The 16942-nt window shown below is 33.8% G+C and overlaps 1 long non-coding RNA gene across 1 annotated transcript in view; it reads left to right on the top strand.

Moving 5' to 3' along the window:
• Nucleotides 1-16942, top strand: part of LOC112126547 — an 89817-nt gene that overhangs the window by 43959 nt on the left and 28916 nt on the right. The gene's annotated exons all lie outside the window — the stretch shown is intronic.

A 16942-nucleotide genomic window follows, 5' to 3' on the forward strand; every position in this document is an offset into this window, starting at 1 on the left:
TGAAGAAGAAAGCAAATTTAGTTGTTACTGCCAAATATCTACCTATTTTAAGGTCATCATCAGCGCAAAACAATCTTAAATACGTCTAGACGTTACCATATTTAAGTTTTTTTTACAGGCGATCTCAAATTTCATTGAAAACCGACTCAGTCCTACCTTTATCAAGGATTGCAACAGCATTCGACATTACATTGAATTAAATCAAGAATCAAAAACGGGAATTTTATTCAACCAAATTATATTACTACCCAGTTTTTAACAGTGCATGGAGAATTTAATAAATATTTATATAATATTACAAGTTAAAAAAACACCAATTTATGCCAATTTGGGGAAATAAAAAGTGCTGAACATATTGTGACGAAATGCGAATTTTATAACCATAAAAGAAGAATACTAGAAATGGAAATAAAAAAATAGATGATGAAAGTAAATTGGTAGAACTGACAAAGAACAAATACAATTATAAAGAGTTTATAAAGTATGTCTATGAAAAAAAAACTAAACACAGTTCACAAAATCAAAATGAAAATCATCGATAAAAAAAAATTCCCACAAGGGCTTTTAATTTTATGTATGTAAATGTACAAATTTAATTACTTTTAGTTTTAACTGTTTATTTGAACTGATTGTGTAAATTATGAATGAATATAGTTAAATTATTTATTTAAAATGGTAGTTAAAAAATAAAAGTATATGGTTTAATCATGTATTTAAACTGGTAGTATTAAGTAGTTAAGTTTGTTATTCATATGCTTTTATGATCACTATGTTAATTCCCTAGTCAATATAGTCATTTTATTAATAACTGTATATGTATATAATCGAATTATTTAAATGAAATGTCTTGTTTTTTATTTTATATATAGGTACATAGTTAAATTATATATTTGAGAAGTTATATTTAAAGTTATAAATGTATATAGTCCGTTAAGGTTATTTAAGCTAGCATGTTTTAGAAAATTAAGTTATTTATTTTGTTTTCATTATTTGCATGTTTATATGAGTATACAATTGAATTACTTATATGAAATATCTAGTCTAAGTAATAATGTATATATCTAAATAATTTATATGAAATGTTTGTTTAGATTTATAAAGGTATATAGTCTAACGTGTTTATTTAAGCTAGTAAGATCTATTTAACAATCTTTTTATTTAATTGTTTCATTGTGCTCATGTTTTTATTACTAGTCAAAAGAGTCTATTTATATTGTTTAAAAATGTTCTAGCCGCCAAAAATTCTCTTTAAAAATTGTTATAAAACCCCTCAGGAGCGGTTCATCCCGGAAACGTTATAATATAATTATAATTAAAACGGCTAATGATCTGTGTAAGGGGACCTGTTGTGGTTGAAAAAAAAATTATTAATTTAGAAATTTATTAAAACAAATAATGTGATAAATAAAAAAATTAAAAAAAATAAAAGCAAACGCTGTAAGAAGTTTACACCGAAAAACAGCAAAAACACAAATAACAAAATCAAAAAGTATTCGACAATACTGAGTCTGTCTTCAAGGAAATTTGAGATCGCCTGTAAAAACTTAAATATATAAATGTGTAGACATGTTTAAGATGGTTTTGTCATGATGATGACCTTGAAATAGGTCGAAAACTGGGCAGTAACAACTGAATTTTGTTTTTTTCTTCTAGACTTGATCCAGAGTGTTCATGAGTGAACAAATGATCGATATTTCTTATACTGTATATACAAATTTAGATTCATATGTACACGTCTAAAGCTTGACGAATCTTTAAAACTTTTATAGATTATGACATTTATTGGATCCTCTTCCTCTCATCTGTATACCGTGGGTCGACCTATCCAAAATTTTATACTGACAACCCATTACTCGTTACTGTGTTCTTGTTTCAAATTCATTAATTAATATTATGAAAATTTTATTAAATTGAGTGAAACTTCAGTTAGAACTACCTAACGTACCAATTGAGATCTGTAAGATATTTAAGAAAAAATATTTTGTTTCTATCTGTCGTACAAAACCAGCGATGATAGGCAAACCAAAAATGATCGTTAACTGGTAAAGTACAAGTTTAGTCCTTGTATAAATGGTAATTTTTTATAAATACAACTGCTGCTAAATAAAACATGATAAATATTGTAGTAACATGGTTATAAAAATACTTCTGGGTCTAAAGTTATCAACCGTTGATACGCCCGTTTTCAACAGTGGAGTTAAATTGACTTTTGTACAATATTTTATATATACTTTTCTAAACTTATAAAGGTTAGTGGTTGTTGTACCAGCGAGAGTAGACGGACCCAGTCAGTTCGACGCTAAGCGTGGTACTCAAAATATTTCAAAATATACTACCAGGCTAAATGTTTTTTAAAAGTACCTACGCAAGAGTAGTTTGCGTTATTGATCTTTTAAACAAGAATGTTAAATAAAATTAAATGGATATAAATTACTTTATTCAAATTACAGTATTGGAAATTCAGAAATTTTCTGTATAAATCCAAGAATTTCCAATTTTGGAATACTTTTTTATAATAAATTTTGTAAATATATCATGGTAAGTATAAAGGCCTAAAAGAATTGTGTATTCAAAGGGCGCCATACCGAGTCATCACAGTAAAGGTCCTCTTGAATTCAGGGCTGCTGAGATTCGAACCCTAGGAATTTTACAAATAAGCTTTTTTTTAAACAGGGGGTTGTTGAACTCTACTGCTGCGAATCGCCTTAAAATAAATTATGCACAGATCTATTCAGCCTGGAAATTGATATTTCCTTAAATTTAAATTTTGACCGTCGTCCCCTCAAGTATAAGACTGTTCGGAATGATACCTAGGGCTAGGAGAATAAACCGTTATTGGATAGGTCCCCCCCCCCCGAAAAACAACTAATAATCGACAAATTGTAAATTAACTTAGGAAAATCTTTCGATTCATGTCGTTATTTCAGTGTACTTCGATCGAAATGAAGCCGAACTGTATTCGGACGCCAAGTCAACATTTACAACCGGCCTGTGGTACACATTCAACGCGTTTCTTCAGGATTGGTTGCTTTAATAAAGTTCCTCGACTGTCCACCTGTAGGTAGTAAATTCCAATCTATTAGAAATTGGGTTTACACAGGTTTCAATTACTCCCAATAGACCACAAAGAAGGATGTATTTTCGGTAAGAGTTAGACGGGAATTTTGAACCAAAGAAAACGTGTAAATTATTTTTATGGCTTAATTTGTATCATTGTACTGTACAAACTTTGATCCCTTAGTTAATATGGCGTGAAACCGAAGCGCATGTAGCTGCAAAGTAACAACAAATCACCAAGAATAAACGGAATCAGAAAATACCAACAAAAACTACCCACTTTAAAGGTTAAGTTTGTCGTAGAAACTAGTTTTTGCCCAAATTTTAAGATGAACTGTTTAGCCTTGAATTATTATTAGTTATTTAAAAAGCACGGCACCTTTAATAAATAAATCGCCTCTATCACGATCAATCTAGAATTCTCCCTCTCTCCTAATCCCTAGGAATTATGAAGACTATCTGAAAGGGAATTGCAATTTCCTCTCGATTTTACTAAAAAATGGCCATAGAATGACGTAAATAATATACAAACGAATAGATCATTCTGCATCAATAATCGTAAATATGGACAAAATCGAAAATTTGGAAAAACGCGGAATTCTAATAGGAAATGAGGCATATACACTAACAGTTACAAACTCGGGATTCATGTCTCTCCAATGTGTAGTTATTTATAAGAACACAAATATTATCTGTCAAAAGCTATATTAAACTTTTTGTTCTTATGAGCGTGAATAAACGGAACGGCAATTTAAAATTGTAAATCTCGAGGGATTTTCCTACGGACATTCTACTTGGGAAGTTCCCATCAGATATTTAACAGGCTGACGAAAAATAAGGAAACGCTAGATTACTCCAGGGCCTTTCAAGACTAAATAGCTTAAGGGCTCGTACTGCGCACGCACCAAAATATAGGTTTTTTAAAATTAACTTCTTAGCAAGTGGAAATTAGCGGTTAGAGATAACCTCGCATACACGACTACTTATCGCATATCTATAAAAAAATATAAGGTAATATATTAGTGAAGCGTTAATTTCTGATGTTGTTGGTGCAAAAAGGAAGAAGAGGTAGTCATGGGATTCAGATGATTTCGAAAAATGTATGATGACAGAAAAAAGGTCAGGATCTGCAGAGATGTCGAAAAAAGTGTGATGACAGGAAAAAGGTCAAGATCTGCAGGGATGTCGAAAAAAGTGTGATGACAGGAAAAAGGTCAAGATCTGCAGGGATGTCGAAAAAAGTGTGATGACAGGAAAAAAAGACTGGATCTGCAGGGATGTCGCAAAAAGCGGGATGACGGGAAAAAGGTCAGTGATCTTCAGGTGTTATTCCCTCATCAACATTGTCGAATTAATCTTCGGAATCGTTGTAGCCGCCTGAGTTTTCGGCTGGTTGAAACTGAATCCCTTTCACTCCGCCTTCCTCGGCGGGAACGTACGTGACCGAGGCGCAAGGTTGGAACGAACGCTCTCTGCGATTTCCTGGTCCAAGGCCTTGTTCTGGGCTGACGCTGACAGGAAGCGTCCTGAATTGTAATTGGTCGGCGGAAGGAACTGCAGCAGACTCGGCATAAAGACATGCCCCACCTAACCGGCCACATGCATCAGGTAGGTTTCAGTGGAGACGAATTCCCCGCTACTACGTCTATTTTTTACATTCCTGGTCTTTATATTTGCCTATTTTTCTTCAGGAACCACTGATATTTGTCAACTTTCTACATTTAGAAACCTCCGTGGCTTGATCCTGCCTGAAGTACTCGTTGCAGATTTTCTTATCCGAAACGAGACATCAATTTTTTGTCTCCCTTATTGCCATTCATTGTTTGTACGGTTAAAATTGATTTGAACGATCTTTTCGCATTTGAATTGAAATAGGAGAACGCTCAAGGAAACGTGCCCATATAAAGGCTGTTCTTTGATTTTTCACGTACAACATTTTTTTACAGAAGTTTAACCGTAATCGATTTCCACTTTAACCGCAGACTTTCGGATTGTCAGAGATTAATTTTTTTCATAATAGATCCAAATGGAAAAAGATGTTATTAATGAAATAAGAACTAGAAAACTATCGTAACATGAAAAATTTCAACGCACAAAATTTAAAAACTCGATTAATTTTCGTTATCAAATTGATTCTCCTATTTATTTCATTTTTACTGCAATGTCTTAAGCCAGGGTCGGCAAAGTTTTTAGAAAAGGGCAAAATCATGAACCAAATCGGTTGTTGTTTGTCGACCCTTGTCCTAAGCCTGCTCACCGTTTTGGTCTTTCTCTCTAATTGTCAAAGAATAAGAAACTTTCTTAAATTAAATTTGTTATTGTTAATCATTAGAAAATCGTTGGGGACTGTCGGTGGCCGCATCGTTAGGCGTTGACACCATCACTGTAAGGTAAAGGTCCCGTGTTCGAATCCAGCGGCCTTGCATTCGAGCTCGACATACTTAAAAATAGGCTCTTTTTTCGTAAACACTGACACCCCAAGAATTTATGACCTTTGATGTTCCGAACCTTCTCATCCCATAGGTTACCTACCCTATGGGCCTAGGCAAGCCCTACCATCAGCTCCGGTGCCTAGGAGTAACTAGGATGGAGGTCAAATTTCCCCCTTACCTTCCCTATCACTCCTTCCTATTTCTAATACATTGCTATACCCGTTGATCACTTTTAATTCATCACATGTTTATTTGTTGTTGAAATATGCCTCTTTACTTTTAACATATTCTAAGATCTTTAAGAATGAAGGTTTTTTTTCTATGTTACGTCAATACGGCATAAAATCAAAGTATGTATTTGGTGAAAAGCCGATTGAAACGATCGAGTGATCAAATCAATGCAGGCATTGATAAAAAATTATCCAGTTTTCTTTGGGAACGGTAAAAAATTAAAATATCTAGAAAATAACACACTGTATTCTTTTTCATGTCATTAAAATAATCACGGCTAATAAGGGAAAATGAATGCAGACGGTAATATGGAAAATTTAGATGTCCTGTTTGTCGAGATACAATTTTCTCAATAAATTGCTCAATTAGTATTTTACAAACGTGTTTATTTATTAAACAGGGGCAATTGGAATTATGCAAGAAAGTAAATAATCATGGGTATTTATTGGTTACCATCTAATTATTTGTTTATTTTTTCATCACACCGTTTATTCTAGCTGAACTAGATTCATTACAAGATCAGCACATGGCGCGTCAATGCTGAACTGAACTCCTTTTATTTTTATCTTCAAATGGACATGCGTAATATTGTTTACTATGTACTACTAAACCTGGTCAAATGCGACCATGTGTTGATTTTACACTGGCTTTTGAATAATAATAATAAAATTTAATTTAGAATTCAATTTAACTAGCAGAAGGGGCGTCGCACCAAGCAAAAGTTCATATACTAACATGCTCTTTTTTGAATTGGCCCTGGGATAAATGCGTATTGCTTCGCGGGTTTTTGAAGTATTTAATGCGCATTATCACTTAGTAAATGTACTTTTTTCTGATGACCATCAAACCATGCTCAAAGTCTGACATCGAATAATGCATTAGATTAATTAATAAGGATCTTGAGATGATTGCTCAATAGGTTAGTTGCAATAAACTTAACATTAACGACGTTAACACCAAAATGCATCATACCCGGAAATAGTTTAAAAAAGCAACAAATAAAAAAAAATTGGCCTTGTCATATATCGATTTCAAAATTCCAGTACTACTTCTCAGCCTTTTGCTTAATAGCCCAGATCATGTCTCGAAGATAGCACCCTACTCGTTCAAATCCTACCGATCTCTATCCTCCTTTTAACATCCTTGCAAACATCCTTTTACGAAAATTCTTTTCTCATTACAGCCTGCGAAATTGATAACAAATTACCCGGATATGTCACAAAAATGCAAACATCTCCAACATTTATCGAAAACCTTCTGTTTAAGCTTTACAACTCACTACTCTTTCTTTTTCTGTTGATTTTCTGAATATTTTTTTCTACTCTATTTAACTTTACGTTTAGATTTTGGGCGTCGATGGCTCGGCGCTCATCACTGAAAGGTAAAAGTTGCGGGTTCGAATCCAGAAAAAAACAGCTCTGTTAACCTAGTAACTTGAAAACTAATTTTAACGGCTTTGTCCTCTTGAGTTGTCTCACAACGTGCTAATAAATAAGCAGGCTGCTGGCGTGTGTTCGGGTGGTTTTGAAGGTATTATAGCGCTTATAAGCACCCCATGTTAATATGTCCGTGTATGTAACTATCGCGCATCTTTCCTTACTTTTTGAGTTATTCTTTCCAATTTAATTTTTTCATGTAGCATCATGCTGAAGTCTGGAAACTACCATGTGCACCAATTTTATACTTGGCAATTTAACATATGCGCACTTCTAAACGTGCAGTGATGTATCTGTCGAGTGATGAATGCTGTTGATTGTGATTGGATTCGGTTCGCGGATGTATCGATAGCATTTTCCACTGAGAGGACAGCTGCGTCACGGCAAAAATTTCGACGGTTTTGTTTTTCTCATCTGAATACATCATGTACAGTACACGGCTTAGGATGCTACCTTGTGCTACGTCAGCCTTAATTTCAAACAAATCAGAGTATTCGTGTTGTCGTCCAACTTGAAACAATCTTTTCGATAGGTATGTGGTCGAAAGTTCAACATCTAGTCCTACGAATATTTTTTAGCTTATGAGCTACCCCATCAAATATATGCGATCTTATAGGAATAAAAATGAACATTTTTAACTTCCAAAGCTATCTCGATCATTGATTCTATGTAATTAGACGATAGTTGAATACTCTGCTTAAAATCTAAAATTGTGGCTTATTATAACGTTTGTTTTTTCAATATAGGTTTTCAATTATTTTAGACTCAGCAAAGGAGTCAGTCGATCATGATTTTGTCAGATTCTACAAGTGCCTTGGAATGCATGAAAAATCTCAATTTAAATTTGCTGGAAGTTATTTAGTACACTGGGTGACAAATAATATATTAGCATTAAAAATAATAAAAACACTAATATAAGATTGTGTTGGATTAGGAGTCATGCCGGTATCACAGGGAATTAGATGGGTGACAGACTAGCAAAACGCCCCTTGTATGAGGGTAAAAGCCAATAGCGGAGATTATTAAGAAATGGAGTATCGTAAATTCTACCATACCTACAGGTGCTTTCTATACCTCAGTTAATCCTAACTTAAATAACAAACCTTGGTCTCATGGACCTGGGCAAAAAAGGGCAGCTCAATGATAAACATGCTTAGGTCCGGTGCCATGGCATGGTACAGGGCTGTACCTATATAATATAAAGAAAAGACTAATTTATGTGGAATATGCTAGATTGGAGACGATATGGAACATATTATGAACTGTACGAATTATTCTGAAGAAAGAAGATGTTGGCTTGACAGATTGTACTCAAGAGTTTTGCAAAGCCAATAAACTACAGATCCTTACTTTTCCAAAATGGCACAATATACTGCCTCCTAGTAGGATTTATATATCGATGTGGGATAGCAGTTTAAGACTAGAATTAGATAAAATATTTATTTGTGAATTAATTTATTGATTATTTATTCATGTTTTAATTATTTATCTAATAATAAGCTGTTTATTTATTCTTTTTAAATGTATCTATCAATTTATTTAATTATTAAAAGTTATATAGTCTTGAAGTTGAAAAATAGCAAAAAGGAAGGAAAATTTAAAAAGATGGGAAGTTAGTGCCCGAATGGATCGAGGTCACGATAGCTCAGGTGATAGAGTAGCGGCGTACCAAGCCGAAGGTCGTGGGTTCGAGTCCGCTCGTGACACTGGCTTTTTTATCTCAACTAAACACCTTAATTAATTGAATGATATTAATTGGTCAAGCGGACGACGAAAAATAGTGAATTTAGTGTAGTTATATAGTCTCATAAAACAGCTTGCAATATGGAAATGTGAATGAGTGAGGAAATGTCTAGTTTTATGAAAGGGATCCAACGGCTAATATGGAAACATAAGGTCATTAAAATTTTTTTTAGAAACTAGTGTTTCAAAAGGTTTGGAGATTACTGGAACCAATGAGATGGGTCGACAGGATGAAACATCGTGTGGTGGTTTAGCTAGTTTTGTTATCATTGAAAACAATTTAAAAGATCGTAAAAAGAGGAAATTGTTGAGAACAATACTGATTTTTAATAATATAAAGTTCAATAGTAAAGGTTGCTGAGAAACAATCGTACAATCGCAATTACATTAAGCGATCTAGAGATGTGGGTATGTCTTTTTGAGAAGAACGACTATTAAACAAGCCTGAGAAGTTGAAGGCTTTTCGGAATCATATATTAGTTTTTTATTATTTTGTTCTTGCTCTCTCAGTATATATATATTTTTTTAAAAATCGACCTTCATTTACATTTGCCAATATTGAAAAACATTTCAACAAAATGTCATACCTACAAAAATAATCGGCAGTCTATTTTCCTTTATCCAAATGCTGGATTAAACAAATTTAATGTTAAAGATGTCGGTTTAGTAAAGAAACGAATAGTTCAATTTTAAAAGGGTCACAGTGACGCAAGAGACAGGCAAGACAGAATGTAGATGATATAAAAAGGGTTCCGATAGGCATCCGAGTCAGGGTCGACCCATTTGAAAACAGCCATCTTCTGGGTTAAGGACTCGATTTCCCCATTGTTTTCCTGGTTCAGATCCCGGCTAGATGAACGCTGTCTGGTCCGAGGGGGTTTCGAGATTAGAGCGACATTAATTTTCTAAGCGACAATAAAAATCAGATGTGTTGCATTTGCGTCTGCGGACACATTCACACTTAGAAGCTGTACGAACATCTTGAATGGTATATCAATGTATAAGCTAAACGTTATTATATTAATAATTGTTTAAAAAAATGTATATAGCCAAATGATTTTATTTTCGAAGAAGATACTGATTCGATGATAGGTTTGGCGCCAAGGGATGGCCTAAACGTAGCATTAAAAGACGATGTGGGATCAAGCCAATTGGAAAGCAAAGCACCACTTCATTTCTCTTTTGAAGAATATATACGCATCATCAGGACTAACAAACTGTATATTTAGTGGGTATCAGGATACTTTGTGGTGGCGCCCAAATTTGGAGATGCAAACGATATGAATAACTTTTTTCAATTAACTAATATTTATGAAAGGTATTGGTTGAGATGAAAAAGTCAGTGTCTCGAGCGGGATTCGAACCCACGACCTTCGGCTAAATACGCCGCTGCTCTACCACTTGATCTATCGTGACTTCGATCCGCTCGGACGCTAACTTCCCATCTCAACCCGACGTTTTGAATTTTCCCTCCTTTTTGCCATTTTTCAGTGGTAATAATTATTTATCTATTTTAATCAAAAATCTGCATAATGTAAAATAAGTTTATAAATGGTTTTAGGCAGAAATTATATCAAGAGCTGTGGGTTCCTCTATCAGAATTCACTAAGAATTAAAATTTCTCTCAAACAATGTTAATTACATTAATTATGAGTTGCCAATTAATTACACCTCAAACGTTCCGATCAGCGAGTATGTACTACATTACAGGGTTAAAACATCAATTTTTACTGCCAAAAAACATGTTTTTTCTTGCAAATAAGAAGAACCTATACACAGTTTCAAAAGGTAGAAGTTGGAGAAAAGCAAATTTCCTTGAACTACAAAAGCTTTTAAATTCAACAAAGGCTCTGATTGATTTTCTTTCCAGGTGCAAAATGTTAGAGTCTTGATTAATAATATTAATCCGGCGATTAATAATTATTAATTATGAATTCTTATAATTCTTCTAATTATGGAAAACAGATATCGATTTAAAGTGTATTTGTTCATCTTGGATGAAGGAACGGTACTGAGAACGAAAATTAGCCATGCAAGTTCAAACCGAAGTGACAAAGTCAAGAAATCGTTCTAAACGACGTTGCTTGTTTTCAATTTTACATCAAGGACGGTTACAATTAGATCATCATCATCATCCACTTCTCGCGTTAAGTTTTCGTGTAATGAGGTTCCTCAACTTTTTGCCTGTTATTACACCTGGAAGTCTTGAGACTTTTTGATCCTTTGACACCGGCGCTGATGGCAAAAGTTTTTAATTACCCCCGAGGTTCTTGCGAAGGTGCTTGCCCTATCGAACCGAAGATATCCATTAACAACGGGTTTAAGCGTTGTTGTTCAGGAGACTGGAGAAGAAAATTGACGACCGTTGCTATTTTATCTGACAAACTTCATATACGTCGCTGCTATGTCTTTGTTACGATGAAATCCAACTAGGAAAAATAATTAACAAAATAAGAACGCGTGAAGCAAACAGAGCTCCAACATTGACACCTTAATTGTTTTTGTTTGTTCTTTTTTTACTCGCCACATCTTTATCTAGAGCGACGAAGATTAAGATAATACGTATATTAATGCTATCTAATTATAAAAAAATTTCTTAAGGATATCTTTGTGGGATATAATTTGTTTTATCGTATAAGACAGTAAAAGTTAGTAGCAATAAGTGAAGTGGCAGGAGTTTAATGGGCCTACGGTTAGTCGCAATTCAATATTTCGGATATAATAAATAGTTACATCTTAAATAAACAATTCTTAAAATATACCCTGTTTTATATATTGATTAATTATAAAGTGAAAAATAAAAAAGTAAAATTTGCAAAAACAAGACTGTTGAAAAAGTACGCATTCTCGAAAATCGTGGAGGGAGTGATCGGTTTTGTTTCGATCAGCACGTAAAAACCACGTTTTCTGCCCAAAATTCGCGAATAACTCGAAAACGGTTGAGAAATCGGGCAAAGTGAACAATCTAAAGCTTATAAAAATTTCCTATCAATTGCTATAAGGCGCCGCTCAAAAGACGATTTCCTGGCTTCACAGCACAATATGAAGTTTTCGTAAAAAAATGCCAAAATTAGCATGTTCCCGAACTTTTGTTATTTACTTATGAAGGACTGAAGCTAGGAAGACATTTATAGCCATTTTGTTCAGCATAAAATTTTATAAAAAAATATGCCCTAGCATAGGTCTGTGGCATAATCGGCTGGGAAAATTTGCATTTTCATTTTGGCCATTTTTTCATGTAAAAGCCAGATGGTCGGGTTTTTTTTATAGCAGTGTGTTACATTAGTAATTACTACATACATTTTTTAATGTAAACCAAATTAAACGACTTCATAAATTCATGAGTTTTAATACATAATAATAAAAATCATTTCATTATAATGGAATGAAAGAAAATTCACCAAACACAGGACATTTAGTGAAATTAAATCTGATTTGTTAAAGTCGTCAGGAGCGGTACCAAGTATTTCATCACTTTATATGAGTATGAAATACTTGGTTCAAAATTTATATTTACATCTTCTTGGGCTGCATATGCTCAATTGATATTTGCTGGGGTCAGACGCATTTCGGCATTTTACTATCTTCAGTGTTTGGTTTGAACCAATAAAAATGAGCAGTAACTACCCTTTACAAAAAGTGCATTGATATTACAATAGTCTATTAATCTTCAAATATATTCAGATAACAGTAGAAACACATATTTTTATATCACTTGTCCTTTTGAAAGCCACGGCAGTTGCACAAGGCTCCTATCGTCATTCCTCAGATAGCACCCGATTAACTCGTACTCCCTGAATTTAAATATTGTGGCCGTTCCTGCACTAAAGACCGAACTTTCCGGGGTCTTATCTTACAACCTTAACTTTACCGAAGGTGCTTGGACTGCATGAAAGGGAAAATGATTTAATCACATCGAGTAGTTGAACCTACTACTTATCAAAAATCATTGTGTCATTCAAATAGCACTCAAGACGAATTACAAACACATCCCTCACAAAATAATAATTATTAATAATTGATAATCAATGAGAAATCTGAAACTTCAACGATGATATTCCACGTTAATTTAGAATTTTGTGGTATTACCCTCTTGGATGATGTGAGGCTCAAAAATGTCAAAAATACACTGCCCATCAAAAAGAAAGAAAAAACCGACCACCTGGTTTGTGCACGAAAAAATGGCCAACTTTGGAAATACTTTTAAGTCACAGACGTGCACTAGGTCTCATGTTTTAGAAAACTTTACGCCGAATAAGATGGCGTTTTTAGATGTTTTCCTAGCTTCAGTCATTCATCAGTAATTTCACAAATTCGGGAACATGTTAATTTTGTCACTTTTTACGAATACTTCAAATTGAGCTGTGGAGCCAGGAAATCGCCTTTGGAGCTGCGCCCTACAGCAACCGATAGGAAATTTTAATAACCTTTCAATTGATCATCTTCCACTTTGCCCGATTTCTCAACCGTTTTCGAAGAACCCGAGAAAGTGATCGGTTTTTTTTCATGGGCACGTAAATTTTCCTGATTCCAAGCTCAATTTGAAGTTTTCGTAAAAAGTGCCAAAATTAACATGTTCCCGAATTATTGAATATACTGATTCTAAAATATGAGACCTAGCGCAATTCTGTGACTTAAAAGGCTCAGAAAGTATAACAAAGGCTCAGGTCATTTAAAAAAGGGACCATTTGACGTCAAATTTCAGCTTAAGCTTCTTCATGTGGAAATTCCTAGTCATCTACTAGCAGCCGAATTCTCTTCCCAGTTTTTGTGGCCTAAATCTTTATTCTTAGAGTATTAAATGGTAATATACATATTAATCTTGGGCTGATAATCAAATTTCTTTTGCGTTACGGTTAGAAGGTTTAGGGACGGATTTTTTGGTAGGGATATGTTGGGTTGTGGTGTCCCAGTCGTTTCTATACGAGAACATAATACATATAAAAAAATTTACAAACAACTTCAACGTAATATAATGCAACACCGATTTTATACCAAAATGTAATCTGTCAGTTGCATTGGAAATGAACCAAATATATACGTATCACAACTAAAACGAAAAGTAGTAGTCTCAAATGATATATTCGGATATGAATTCACCTTTTTTGGGTTTACAGAATATTCGGTTTGTTTAAAACTGTTAACTGTTCTTCGTCATATCACCAATTGTCGTCCGTCTCGTATTTGTCACGCGATTCTGGGTTCGAATCTCGGTACATTCCGTGAACTTTTATTTAAGAATGATTTGGGAAAAAAGTATATAAAGTGGTTTTGATTTTTCGTACTTGACATACAACGGTGTGTATGACAGGAATTACTTCTCTTTTTTTTAAATTATTTTTTTAATATATTTTTTTAACGAGGGTTCGCAACAGCAGAGGTTATATCAACCCTCAGGGTGCTGGTGTTTTTGAAAATAATTTGTAAGTAGAAATGATAAATGATGGAGTGAGTCGTTTCAAAGAGCTCGTCATTTTTGTAGTTTTTTAAGAATCGGTGGTATTTGGAAGAAGAAAAATTTAAAAAATATTTTTTTTCTGTATTCCAAAAATATTCGCTGGTTTGTTGCAATCCAGAAAACAAATAAATTGTTTCTTTTAAAAAAATATACCAAGATAAGATTTTTCATGGTCACAAACTATGAATTTCAATAGGTAGGTTATGCAACTATACTCCGAGTGAGATCGACACCTATATGAAATAACATTTAATTTTAATTGACATTCCTTCTTTTTAATTAGTTCGAATAAATAATTTAATATTTTTTTCTTTTAAATAGAGTGTATCTTCAAAAAAAGGTTTCAATAAAATCAGTACTACCACGACCATAGCCTCCCTAGTTAGTTTTTTCTCATCATCCCTTATCGTTTTTAAATATATAACTATATATTCAGTTTACTGACTTATTTAGGACATTATTAAAAATGATTATAGATATATTTATAAAAATAATAAACCTCTGAAACAAGAATGTGCATTTCTTCGAGTACGAACCTAGGATTATACTTTTTGACAAACCGCCTCATCGTTAACTTATAAAAGTATTAATCAACAGAAAAAACTCATTCCTTCCCCAAATTCACAAAACGAGACTGATAACATAATACCAAAGATCACTAAATAAAAAAATTACAGGATTTTAAACTTTAATCATTTTACGGAGTCCGTCTCTTTCCGCTTGTTCACTTTTCTCTCATAAGCGTTCCTCCGTCCAGACATCTTCAGTGAAAAACAGCTATAAATTATTGCTTGATATAAACAAAGGCACTTAGTCCGATCCAACATAATACAAAATCTACAGTACAATAGAAGTATAAATAACAACTAGATTACTAAATTGTGAAGCCACTGTCGAACCCTATGTCAACGTCCGGCCGCCGACAACATAATGAAAACGCGTTGTACCATAAAACGCTTTAATAGCATATAATTATAACATTATTTCCAAAACTGGAAACGAGAACATAATTTAAAGGTTAAATTTTCTTAAAAATCGGTTAAAAAAGGGGCAACATGACCTAGGCTAATATAGAGCTAGTTGTCCATGGCAACCCCTTCCATAAACACTAAAGGGTAAAGACCTCCGCCCCCTAGACAGCTAGTTGCCACCTTACAATTTTCTCATTCTTGTTCCCGACTTACGAATCACCGATTATATAACAAAAAGGAACAACTATTTCCATGTTCGTGAGAAATAACATTTCCAAGAGGTTTTCCAGGGTGTGTGCTAAAAATAAAAACATTTTCCCTTTCATAAAACTGGGGAAATAATAAATAAAACACTACTTGGAGATAAGATATCTTGGGCTTGTTGATATTTGTCGTGCTTTTCGTGACCTAAATTTTCAGTAATATTTGACCAAACCTCAAGATTATTAAAGAAAAATAAAAGAGACCCCGTTCACAAATATTTAATGTCAAATGATTTCAGAATTTAGCAAATAAATATCATATCTTTATGATACAATTATAAAATAAATATATACACTCTCTGTCAAAAATATCGTGTTATACATTGCATATTTGTCTTACCACATCGATGCAAACCGCACTCGATCCCCGATCAATACACATTAATGTATAAAAGGTGGCTTTCAATGCCAACAAACTCCTGTGATATATGGAAACCAGCTAAGGAGAAGCCATCATAAAATTTCCTGTACCTGTCAAAATGAGAGAAAAACCAAACTGACAGACCATATCAAGTAGTCCAGGATAGCAGAGATCTTTGGGAGAAAGACCTACCCAAGTTTCAGAAGGGATCATAATATGTTATAGTGATGGACCAAAGGTGTAGGGATAAAGATGCCGAATCACACCCTAACAAAACACCTGGTTCAAAATATCTTCCAATCTGAGGTCCATGCAAACAAACTCTGCGCACAGAGTTGTCTTCCTGTTGTTCCTGATGTCCTCATTGAGACCTCAACAGTCCTTTCTAATCTGTCTGCCTTGCCCATGCTGGATCCATTTAATAAAAAATGTATACGGCAAGAGTTTTCTGACTGCACACTACTATAAGGCTACTACACTATTTGTCAAAGACATGGACGGTAAATTTCAGAAAAAATTACCGAAAAATAATTACCGTTATCACTACATTTATTCGATTTTCCTTCCTAAACTTCAATTAGATAAACTTCCATCAATCCCAGGCAAAAGTACCGGCCCGGAGGACCATAAATGTGGTTAGATGAATCTTTGATTATAATCGAAGGGTTTTCCTACTATTGACTGGGTAATAAATATAATAATATACATATACGTTTAGTGATTATAATTGATCATATTAATTAATTATTATTTTTATTTAAGTTCTTGGTTGAGATGAAAAAGTGAGTGTCACGAGGGGGATTCGAACCCACGACCTTCGGCTCAATGCGCGACTGCTATAACTTATTGAGCTGAAGCCACGATAGCTATTCTTAATGAATAATTCTCCTTTGTGTGAAAGTGTTGTCCCACCAAAACCGATATGACACCACAAGAGTATCATCACACTTCATGCTCTGAAGATGACCCGAATAAACGTCGCAAAATCAA

Source organism: Cimex lectularius, unplaced genomic scaffold (genome assembly GCF_000648675.2).
Source record: "Cimex lectularius strain Harlan isolate CLEC.00 unplaced genomic scaffold, Clec_2.1 scaffold3, whole genome shotgun sequence".
NCBI classification, from domain to species: Eukaryota; Metazoa; Arthropoda; class Insecta; order Hemiptera; family Cimicidae; genus Cimex; species Cimex lectularius.